The sequence below is a fragment of the Equus asinus genome, chromosome 2 (genome assembly GCF_041296235.1).
Source record: "Equus asinus isolate D_3611 breed Donkey chromosome 2, EquAss-T2T_v2, whole genome shotgun sequence".
In the NCBI taxonomy this organism is placed as follows: domain Eukaryota; kingdom Metazoa; phylum Chordata; class Mammalia; order Perissodactyla; family Equidae; genus Equus; species Equus asinus.
Window position 1 is genome coordinate 122259805 of NC_091791.1, and position 10929 is coordinate 122270733.

Here is a 10929-nt window from a genome sequence, read left to right on the forward strand (position 1 = left end):
GTGCCCTGCCCTTCATAGACAAGGTATGACTGAATGGCGGGAGTGGGGAGCCATCCTGAATCTCTGCTCACTTGTGGCCAATGCACCATTTTGTGACATCCCTGGTATCTGCAAGTGACTGCTCTAACAATGAGTACACTTATGCAAAATAGAGCTTCACTGATAATTTTCACAAATTCAAATAGAAATGTTTGACTGGATTCAAAATCCATTCACATTAACCAAAGAAATTTCAACATTACAAGTGCCAGAGAAAGAAAAGAAAGGACTGTTCGATTCTTTAAACATAATTATTTTTTTATTTTATCATTTACTGGATTGAACAAATTTCTAGTCAGTGTATTGAGTTTAAAAATCTTGGTCAGAAATTTCATGTAGCCATTTCAGGTATAAAACCTGATTATTAAAAAAGAACAGGGGCAAATTCAAGTTTCTCATTAAGAAACAAATTATTTTATTTATACATATACAAATCCAATAATTAGTATTTTCTATAACATTTTTATGTTATTTCACTCATCCTAATTATACACGATAAAGGAAATATAAAGAATTGTTTCACCTAGCCCCATAGATGCACCCAAGTCCCCTCCGTTAACCCCCACGCGCAAGGCAAATGTTTCTCTGTGTGCCAGGACATGAAGGGATATTGGAAAGATGTGAACAGAGGGCTGCCTATTCCAACTCCGAAGAGCTAGCATTCTTAAAATCCTTGTTAAAAGTACGAAATTCTGGCACAAGCTTGGATTTTAATAACTCAAATCTCTTTTAACTGGAAACATAATGTCAGAGGTCAGACTCTAGAAAAGTGGTAAAACTTGGCTGCCAAAATTAGTATGTGGTGGATTATAATGAAATGGGATCCATGTTTCCTCATCTTAAATCTGGATTTGTGACTACAGTGGAAGCCATGCTGTGTGACTTCCAAAGCTAGCTTATAGAAAGTGATGCATATTCTTCCTGGTATTTTTGATACACTGGTTCTTGGAACTCAGCTACCATGCTGTGAGGAAGCCCAAGCAGTCCCATGAGGAGGTCATGTGTAAGTGTTCCGGGTGAGCTCCCAGCTTTAACCAGCACCAGCCTGCCAGCCATCTGAGTGAGACATCTTGAAAGAGGATCCTTTGGCCCCAGGTGGAGGCACCCCAGCTGACACTGCATGGAGTAGAGACAAGCTATATCCACCCAGCCCTGCCTCACTGGCAGCTTTGTGAACAAAATAAATGATGGTTGTTACTGAAGCCACTCAATTGTACAATGATTAGTTACACAGAAATAGATAATTGGCACAATGAAGAAACAAAATAATCAGCTAAAATAGGTCAGAAGAGGATAAACTAGCAATACTTATAAAAAAGCTTTCAAAAATGTATGTTCCCTTAAATCCGACCATTCCAATTTGGGGAATTTAATCCTGGTGAACAAAATAAAGATGTGCTATAAGATTTCACTACAAAAATATTCTTCAAAGTAGCAAAAAGCCAAAAACAACCTAAATGTTCAATAGAGAAGTGGGTAACTCAATTATGGTACATCTAATTCTGTTGGTCCCAAATCTGGTCATTAGAATCACCAGCGGATCTTTTTAAAGAAAAAAAAGAAGAAGAATCCCTCTCCCCAGTTCCCTTATTGATGAATACTAAGGTTGTTTCCAGTTTGAGGCTATTACAAAGAGTGATGTAATCTATTTCTTTAGACATTAATCCTAAGGTATTGTTGCTTTTATTCTCATAAGATATATTCTTAGAAGTGAGTTTTCTGCATCAAAGGTATGCACAATTTCAATCACAATAGATAATTTTCCCCAAAACTTATAGCAATTTACAGTCCTACCAATAATATATGACTTCCCATTTCTCTATGCCCTTGACTGCCCTCGGTGCTACTGATTTCTTAAATTTCATTGTCATCTACAAACATTGATATTTCATTTTATCTTAATTTGCATTTCCCTGATCACTAGTGAACTTAAGCAAATGTCTATTTTCTGTTTACATTTCCTCTTCTAGGAATTTACTCTTTATGTCCTTTATTTTTTTCCCCTTGTGAGCTGTTAGTCTTTTTCTTATCATTTTGTAGGAGTTTGTTTATTAAAGGTATTACCATTTGTCTATCACATAAGTTTTAGGTATTTTCTCTCAGGCCTGCACTGGTCATCATGGCAGTCACCAACTGCCTGCGGCTACATAGATTTAAACTAATTTAAGTTTAGAATTTAAAATTTATTTCCTCAGTCACACCAGCTTCATTTCAAGGGCCCAATCACTACATGTTGCTAATGGCTACCATACTGGACAGCTCAGGATGAACATCTCCATCACCACAGAAAGTTCTCTCAGCACTGACTCCAACCACCATTTGTCTTTCATCTTTGTTTATGTTCCCTTTGGCCATACCTAATTTGAAATTTTTATATAGTTAATTCTGACCATCTTTTCACTTCTAATAGTTTTATACTTTTTTTCAACCCATGAAGAATTTACTTTTGCATATGGTGAGGTTGTACATCTAATTTTATTTTCCTCCAGACGAGTAGCAATACAATTTGCTAAATAACCCATTCTCTTAAGTATATAAGAGTTTGTTTGTAAATGTTAAGTTGTACAATGTCTGTGTAATCAAACTGTGGTCTTTGTTCTCCTTCATGATTTGTGCTTTGCCCTTATCCTTATACCATTCTACCCCACATTTTGACAGGCAAACAATCAACTGCATTTTCATCTAGGTCTCTACTGCCAATGCTCCCTCCCCATTAAAGATGGGGAAAGTGAGTCCTTGGAACGGTAAGTAAGCAGCTATGGAATGGTAAGTGAGGTGACAAGAGCAAAGATAAAGGGACAAGGCTGTGGTGGTGAGATGCATTTTGAGTGCAGCCAACTTGCAGCTGGAGGATGTCACAGAGTCCACGGTCCCCTGGCCATTTCCTGCATGTCTGCTGCATGGTGCTTCCTCCACAGCTTCCTGGGTTCAGCTGCAAGGACACAAAGATGACTTAGACCTGAAGACCAGTTCCCTCACCACCTTCCGTTCTCACAGGCTCCAAAACCTCCTCCCTAGCTGATGTCCAGGCATTCTCAGTGACCCCCTCTGGGCTTAGTCTCTGCCAAATGCAGCCAACCTGGGTGCAAAAAGTGTGATTGGCCCCAGGAAATGGCACATGTGATTCAGATGAAAGATCCAGTGAAGAGGCCTCCCTCAGAGGGATGACTGACTAAATAATTTGGGGGCCCAGTGAAAAATGAAAATGTGGGGTCTCTTGTCAAAAATTAATGATTTCAATCAGTGACAGCAGAGAGTTTAACCAAGCATGGGGCTCTTTGAAGCATGGGGCTGTAGGGGAGGAAGAAATTTTCCTCTACTCTTGTAGGTTCTTCTGGCTGGTCTGAGAATTGAACTGACATGAGACAGAATAGCAGGAGAAAATCAAGCAAGGTTTAATAACAAGTATACATGGGAGAAACCCTGGAAAACAGAGTAACTTGACAAAATGGCTGGACCCACCACCTTAAATAACATCTTCAGCTAAAGACAGAAGAGGATGTTGGTGGGATTAGTTTGGGACTTCACAGGGGAGGAAGGCAATTCACATGGACATGGAAAAGCAAATGTTTGGTAAACAAATGTCTGCCATGCCTTGCATAGCAATGAGACATGGAGAGGACTTTGATCAAATGGGCCTTGCTAAGTTCCTCCCTGTCTACCACACCTAGTTCATATTATACTATTGTGGGCTGATGCCATGGCCTAGGGGTTAAGTTTGGTGTGCTCCCCGCCTGCCACCCAGGTTCAGGTCTTGGGTGCAGACCTACACAATTCATTGGCAGCCATGCTGTGGCTGCAACCAACATACAAAATAGAGGAAGACTGGCACAGATATTAGCCCAGGGTGAATCTTCCTCAGCAAAAAAAAAAGAAAAAAGAAAAAATCATCAACATATTATACTATTGTAGGGGAGTAGAATTTACCACCTCAAGATGTGTCTCTTTGGCATGAGGATTATTTTGGGCTGGCTATTTTTTCAAAAACTGCAGACATGAGAGAAGCTCTGAAAACCAAGCAGAAGTTACCCTTTGTAAGAGACATTTAGTTTTGTAAGGGAAATCTCCATTTGTAAAGGTGTCTCCCACTCTATTATCTCTAGAAACTCTTTTATCAATGTGGAAGGCAAGGACTTAAATCTGCACAATAACTTTACTCTTGTTTACTGTGCTCTTTCTAGTAATCTCCCATAACTGACTTCCCCTATCCCCAACATCCTCCTTTGTCTTTAGCTGAAGATGGTATTTAAGGTGGCAACCTCAGCCATTCTGGCGAGTTACTCAGCTTTCCTGGGTTTCTCCCATGTATACATGTTATAAAGCTTTGTTCGACTTTCTCCTGTTATTCTGTCTCATGTCAATTTAATTCTTGGACCAGCCAGAAGGACCTAGAGGGTGGGGGAATTATCTTCCTCCCCTACACTATAGTTATCTATATATCTAGCTTCTTCCTGGAACACACCTCCTATCTTAAATTCTTTTAGGCAGCTAGGGGAAACATCAAAATTTCTTCCTGAGTCTTTTGTTCTTAAAAATAATCTAGTCAAAGAGGCACATTTTGGGGTGGCAAATTCTGCTCCCCTACAGGGCCATCAAGCCAGCCCTGCTCCTAGGGGTCACAGGCCCAGGGAACTGGGCTGTGCTAACGCCAAGCTCCCTCTTCATTCAAATTGAGGTGCTGTCCTCTTCATGGCATCAGAGCCTGGAGCCCTGACTGCAGGATTTGGTGGTGCCCCACCCTCCCACTGCTCCCAAAGCCCTAGACAGTGCCCCAAAATTAGGGGCTCAGGTTTAATTCTCCTAACTTAGAAAATCCAGCTCCACAGAGACCCCAGCTCCCAACCTCATCTTCACCCCAGCACATCTGAATCACAGCTAAGGGTGTGGCCTGTGGTTGTGAACTCACCTCTTAGCCCACTGCAAAACAAGCAAGAAGCCAGCACAGGGCCACAGGAAGGACAGATCCCATGTTCTGGAATCAGATAGACCTGGGTTCAAATTCAGCTCCACCACTCACCATCTACATCACTCTGAGTCTCAGTTAGGGATGCTACAATCTGCTTCCGGAGCTGCCATGAGGATTAAATGAAGTAAGAACTAGTGCCTGGCACATAACAAGAGATATATGAGTATTCATTTATTGATTAGAATAAAATTAAGAATGTTTTATAAGCATGTAGAATTTGGAATTGGAAGAGTTGGGTTGGAGGTTTTGCTCCATCTTTTTCACCAAAGAGCCTTGAGAAGTCCTGCGGTTTATTTGAGCTTCAGTCTCCTGGCCCACTTCATGGAAATAATGGTCAGGGCCTTTGGGTCTTTGTAAGAATCAAACGTGCCTCTGGTGCCAAAGCACTGATAAGCAAGAAGCAAATGTTGGCTGTTGCCATTGTCATTATTTTTCTGGTCATCAGAGTCCCTGGCCTTCTGGGGCAGTTGAAATGATACTGGCTCAACACAAGGTTGACATAAGGGAAGCCATATTGTAGAAAAGAAACCATATTGTAACTTTGAATGACCTCTGATTAACTAACCCAGCTTGATACGCACCCTCCAGGAGATATGCATGCTCTGCAGATTTTGTGGCCCCTCCCAGCTGCTACAAACTGATAACTTTGTTCTTTTGAGTTTCTTAGGAATGTGATGACACCTGGACAGAAGAGTCTATGCTGATAGCCACCATCAATGACAACTGAAAGATCAGGGTATAGGGCATTGCTTCGGTCTCTGATACATAGCCAGGAAAACAAGATTATCAGGGACTAAGACCAGATGTCTGCCCGCCCCCCGCTCCCAGAGACCAGCCCCCTATATAACTGGCCTGTCGTCCCTGTTCTGTAAGACAAGGACAAGACAAGGACAAGGACATTTAGACATTAGTCAGCCATCTTCCCCCTTGCTAGCAAGCTGTAATAAATCCCTTTCTCACCTACCACCTTGCCTCTTGACTATTGGCACGTCTTATAAGCAGGCAGATGACCCCCACCTTGGGTGTAACAGAAATAGCACAGGATCCATTCAGTGACATTAACTGTCAATCTACTCGGTGGCCAGCATTGTACTAAAAGCTCAGTGTATGGAGGTAGGTTGGAGCCCCTGCCCTCCAGAAGCTCACTTTCTCCTGTTTGTGAGACAAATAAACACCTGACTTACACTGGAGAGAAGTGAGAGTAGCAGCAGATGCAGCGCACAGTCCGGAGGTGGGCGTGGTCACCAGGGGCAGGGAAGGCCTCCTAGCCTGGGCATATCAACTAGAGGCCTGGCTGTAGCTCTCACCAACTGTGTGATCTGGGCCAGGGACAGAGACCTCTGTGAGCTTTCGTTTCCTCATCTGTAAAGTGGTTAAAGATTGAATAAAGCAAACTATGTGCAAGCAGTCTGTGAATGGTAAAGTAACAGATGTTGCTTCCTACTACATTCTTATGAATATCAATGATTATGCAAATTAGATGGGCTCCTTCACTCAAATTCAGATCAAGGAAGTTCACCTAGAGGTTGCCTGGGGTGAGGGATGGGAAGAAGCAGGGGCCTCAGATCTGAGCTGTTTAGATCTCCATCCAGGATGGAGGGAATTTCCTGAAGGTGGCTTTGCTGTCCCCGGTTCCTTTTATGAAACACTGGATTCTTCCTGCATCCATAAAGATGAAGACATTCTTTTGCAGGGATTTAATTTTGGGGCTGCATGCCTGGCCCCTGAGAAAGCCCAGGCTTCCTCCTCCTTTTGAATCTAACCCAGGCAGCTTTGTGTGCTCTAGATAAACCTGCATTCCCCTTAATGCTCCTGGAATTGCTTACTCACACCGAAATCCGCTGCCTCAGGGGTTTCCAGCCAGAAGTAAGCCTTCTTTTCATGGGCAATCAGGCAGTAGCCCAGAGCAGAAAGGGGAAGTGGGGGCCCTGCATGCCCCACTGGGTCACTGTAGACAGTGGATCATAGAGGCGTCCCCTCTCCCTGACCCCGGGCAATGAACCCTGGGGGGGAGGGGGACCCAGGCCTGGGGAGGTGTGCAGTGACAGAAAGGGCATCTACATTTCCACTGTGAAATGAGGAAACTGAGGCTGGGCGCAGCACTGGATCTGCTTGTGTCAATACGTTGGTTTAACCCAGATCTGAATCACCACCCGGAGCCCTCACTAGCTTATGGCTGAAGTCACCTTTGATGCTTGCCAGGATATATGTTTTGTGCTGTCACTGATCGAGAGTCTGGATGTAGAAGGTGAATGGGACACATTCACAAAAGGACCTCTGCTGCTCTGCTTGCTGAGGTAATGCTCAAGCTTCAATCTCTAAAGGCTGCATTTGGTCCAGGGTGGGGCTGTGTGTGTTGTTACTGTGTCTGTGCCTGTCAGGTCTGTGGGGGCTTTTATTCAGCAAACATTTATTGTGAACCCATGTGCCAGGTATCACGCCAGGTGCATGGGATTCAGGGGTGAATAGAGTTGACGGAAACCACGATGCCCTGCCGATCCCTGCAGCGAGAGTGGTAGAAGGAGCACAGGCTGTGGATCTGGAAAAGGTTGACTTGGTCCCAACTCTTCCACTTACCAGCCATGTGTCCGCAGGCAGGTAGCCTGCTCTAGATTGCGGTGTCCTCATCGGCAAACTTTGTGTGACTCTAAAACCTGCCTCTCAGACCCGTTTGTGGGGGATCAACTGATGTTTTGTAGGTGAAAAGGTCCATCCCCTTTCTGGGCCTGTCACTGCATCTGTAAATTGAGGTCCGACTCTGCCGTATTCCTGAGGTCCACTCTGGGTAGTACAGTGCAGTGGTTAGGCATATTGCCTTCAGGACCTGACAGTCTTGGGTTCAGATTCTGATTTTGCCACCTACTATGTGACCTGGGGCATGTTACTTAACCTCTTTGGACCCCAGGATTCCCAACCATAAACCGGAGATGGTAATAGTGCTACTCAGCTCAGACTGTGAGTGTGGTAATTAAATGATGTCGTTCAAAAGTAAATTGAAAATTAAAATTTTGAAGTAAAGGACTTTGCACAGAGATGTTCTCAGTAGGCCTTAAATAAATGCGAGCTATACTTTTCATTATTCTTATATTAATAATATATAATAAAATAATCCAAAGGATAATACAAAATATTTTTCTATCTTTCCACATATGTGTCTTTGGACCAATCCCCAAAAAAAACAAAACTGGAAACACACTCATGTTGCACAAAGACAGAGTTATCAGGAACCTGGAAAACAAAACAAAACCTTTGGAGGATCAACTGCAAAGATATATGCTCTGATGCTCTGTTTTGTTGTCGTTCCAAGCCCAACAGTGTCTCACCCAGTGACCACCAGGTACTTTCAGCGTCATATGTCACATGGGAGAATGGGGAACAATCAGCCCCATTTTTACATGGCCCCATCACTGTCCCACCAGCCCCTAACTGGCCTTTTCCTGGCCGAAGGAGGAGGCTGGGTCTCGGCTGTGACTCTCCGCTCCTCCCAGCAGCCTCTTCCTGTCCACCCCGTGGCACTCCTAAGCCACTCACCACAGTATTGCACTCGGAGCAGAGACTGCCATGTGTTGAGTTGCCTTCTGTAACTGCAACTTGGTGAAGATGCGAGGGTCCTCAGCCTCCAGAGCAGAAAGGGCTCTGAGGGAACACTGACTCACCCATTACCCCCAGGTTCCAGTTTACTTAAAAGGAAACTGAGACATAAAAACATTAAAGATTTATGTAGGGTCATAACAGGAGTTGAGGATGCAGCCAGGGCTGGAATCCGGGCTCTTGGACTCCCAGATATGTCAGCTGGCATTACAGCTATGCATTGGGGTTACCTGGGCATAGCCACAATGCCACACCTGGACCAATTAAACCAGAGTCTCTGGCGGCGGGACCGAGGCATCAATATCCGGTAGCCAAGGCTATACACTACTGCGTTAGAGCGCAGAGACCCCCTCTGTGGGCACGAATGGCCTTGGTTTGCATTCTTTTTGCACTGTTCCCAGCCTAACTCATGCCCAAGCCATATGCTGGAGATTCCAACGTAATTGGCTACACATCAGGATTATTCAAAACTCCCATATGATTCCAACCTGCAGCTAAGGTTGAGAGCCACTGTTTTAACGTAACTTCTTAAATTTAACTTTAAAACTCTATTTACTCTTTAAGGAAAATCATGATACTCAATTGGATAAAAAAAATAGTACCTGTTCAGTTGGGATGCAATGTATTGTGAATAATCTGTATTCACATCCTAGAAACAGAAGCATTTGCAGTTATGGCAATATTAATCTGTGGTTTTGTCTTTACACGTCGGTGTAATTCGACTTACTTCTATGTCACTCGATTACTGCCATTTGCCAATTCAACAGAAATTTATTGAGTTTACTTTAGTATAAGCAATGTGAGTTTAAAGGATCATTCTGAATCAACAGCATAATAAATAACTGTCTTTAATATAACAGAAAAAATATAAGTTTAGTTAGTACCATGAAATGTTCTGTCTTAATATATAATCCCTAAAAATGGAGTTTAATGGGTATCTGTCATTTGCTGAGGAAAATGTCTGGGATGGGACTTTCACTCGAACCAAGTGAAAATCCTGGCTCTCACTTTTTTTTAAAGTAAACTGCCTAAAATTCCAAAGCCCTTTAGCCTCTTTATTTACCTCCCAACTATAATGAGGAAACCTCAGGAATAGGCCCCCCAACCACCCAACCACTGTTCCCATGGGAGAGACCCTAAGCCCAGTCACAGAGAGCATATTTTGAACGAGCAAAGTGAAAACCTCACTAAGCACAAAACCAAAAGCTGCCCCAGCGTACTCTGGCGGGAAACACAGACCAGGGCCCCCGATACCCGCGGGGTCCTCCTGTTCGCATCCCCTGCTGTCCTGAGGCATCAGAGCCAGAGAATCAGGTTTCCCCAAGGCACAGGTGACCCTCAGGGTTTCCGGAGGCTGTGAGTGTCAATCACCTACCCTTATCAGTTCTCCGTCCAACACTTAGAGTCACAAAGCTGGCTGGAAAAGTGATAAGGAGATGTGACTGGCTGGCGAAGAAGTTTAGATGAAGCTTTGCAGGGCAAGATGAAAACTGACATTTGATTTCCCGGCCACAACGTCCACTTGACCTTCTCTGCAACTCATCCCCCCGCCCCCAGAGCCTCTCTGTGCCCTTCTTCTTTGCCCTAGCCTCTCCCTGAGTCTCTCCTTTTGACATTGGGTGACACATTTGTTTCTGCACACAGAAATTGGGACATGCAGCCCTGGATAACTATGGAAAGTAGTAGATTCTTTGCATTTTCTAAAAAATCAATTAAAAATGTAAATTAATTTAAATTTTAAAATTAATAAATAAACCAAAGTTAGCAAAGTCTTTACCCAGCAGCTCCTGCAGGTCTGAGGCAGGGGGCCCAGCATGTTCTGCTCCTCCCGGCTCTGCTTCTAAGCCCACACCCACATGCCATTCATAAAGTCCCTACTTTGAGTCTCCTCCTCCAGCCAGGATTGGTCCTCCAGAGGTGCTGGCTCCAGGCCAGGCCCCATCAGCTGCAAATCTGCTAGAGCTGGATGAGTCTGCTGCGCTGTGTGGCCTTGATGGGATTAGGCCGGGCGGAGTTTGAGTCTAACTGGTAAGTGAGTTCTCATGCATACGAGCTCACCGCCCAGTCATGTCAGATTCTTCCCTCGTGACTCTTGACCTTCCACACTGATCCGTGTAGAGTCTTTGGAAACCAAAACTACCGACATGGCTTCAGTTGTGGAGACCTTAACCTGGCTGTCTAGATCAGGATGAAACCAAAGAATAATCATCCAGAGTTTAGGAATGGATCTCTATACACTACTGTGTTGTATGAAGAACATCAACTTTGGATTCCACCCGCCTGCCATCCACTTTCTGGTTGTGTGACCTTGAGCAAATTACTGAATCTCTCTG

General features: G+C 44.0%; 1 long non-coding RNA gene across 8 annotated transcripts; it reads right to left on the minus strand.

Annotated features, from left to right (window-relative positions):
- Positions 1 to 317: 317 nt before the first annotated feature.
- On the minus strand, positions 318 to 10441 carry LOC106840810 (uncharacterized). 8 transcript variants are annotated; one of them, XR_011498156.1, is made up of 4 exons: positions 10374 to 10441; positions 6190 to 8697; positions 4946 to 5108; positions 318 to 2971 (listed from the first exon to the last, which is right to left on the minus strand). It is a non-coding gene; the product is annotated as an uncharacterized lncRNA (long non-coding RNA). The 8 variants fall into 8 exon arrangements; XR_011498143.1 differs by having other exon boundaries at positions 6190 to 9245; positions 10374 to 10419; XR_011498157.1 differs by lacking the exon at positions 10374 to 10441 and adding an exon at positions 9199 to 9953.
- Between the last annotated feature and the right edge of the window lie 488 nt (positions 10442 to 10929).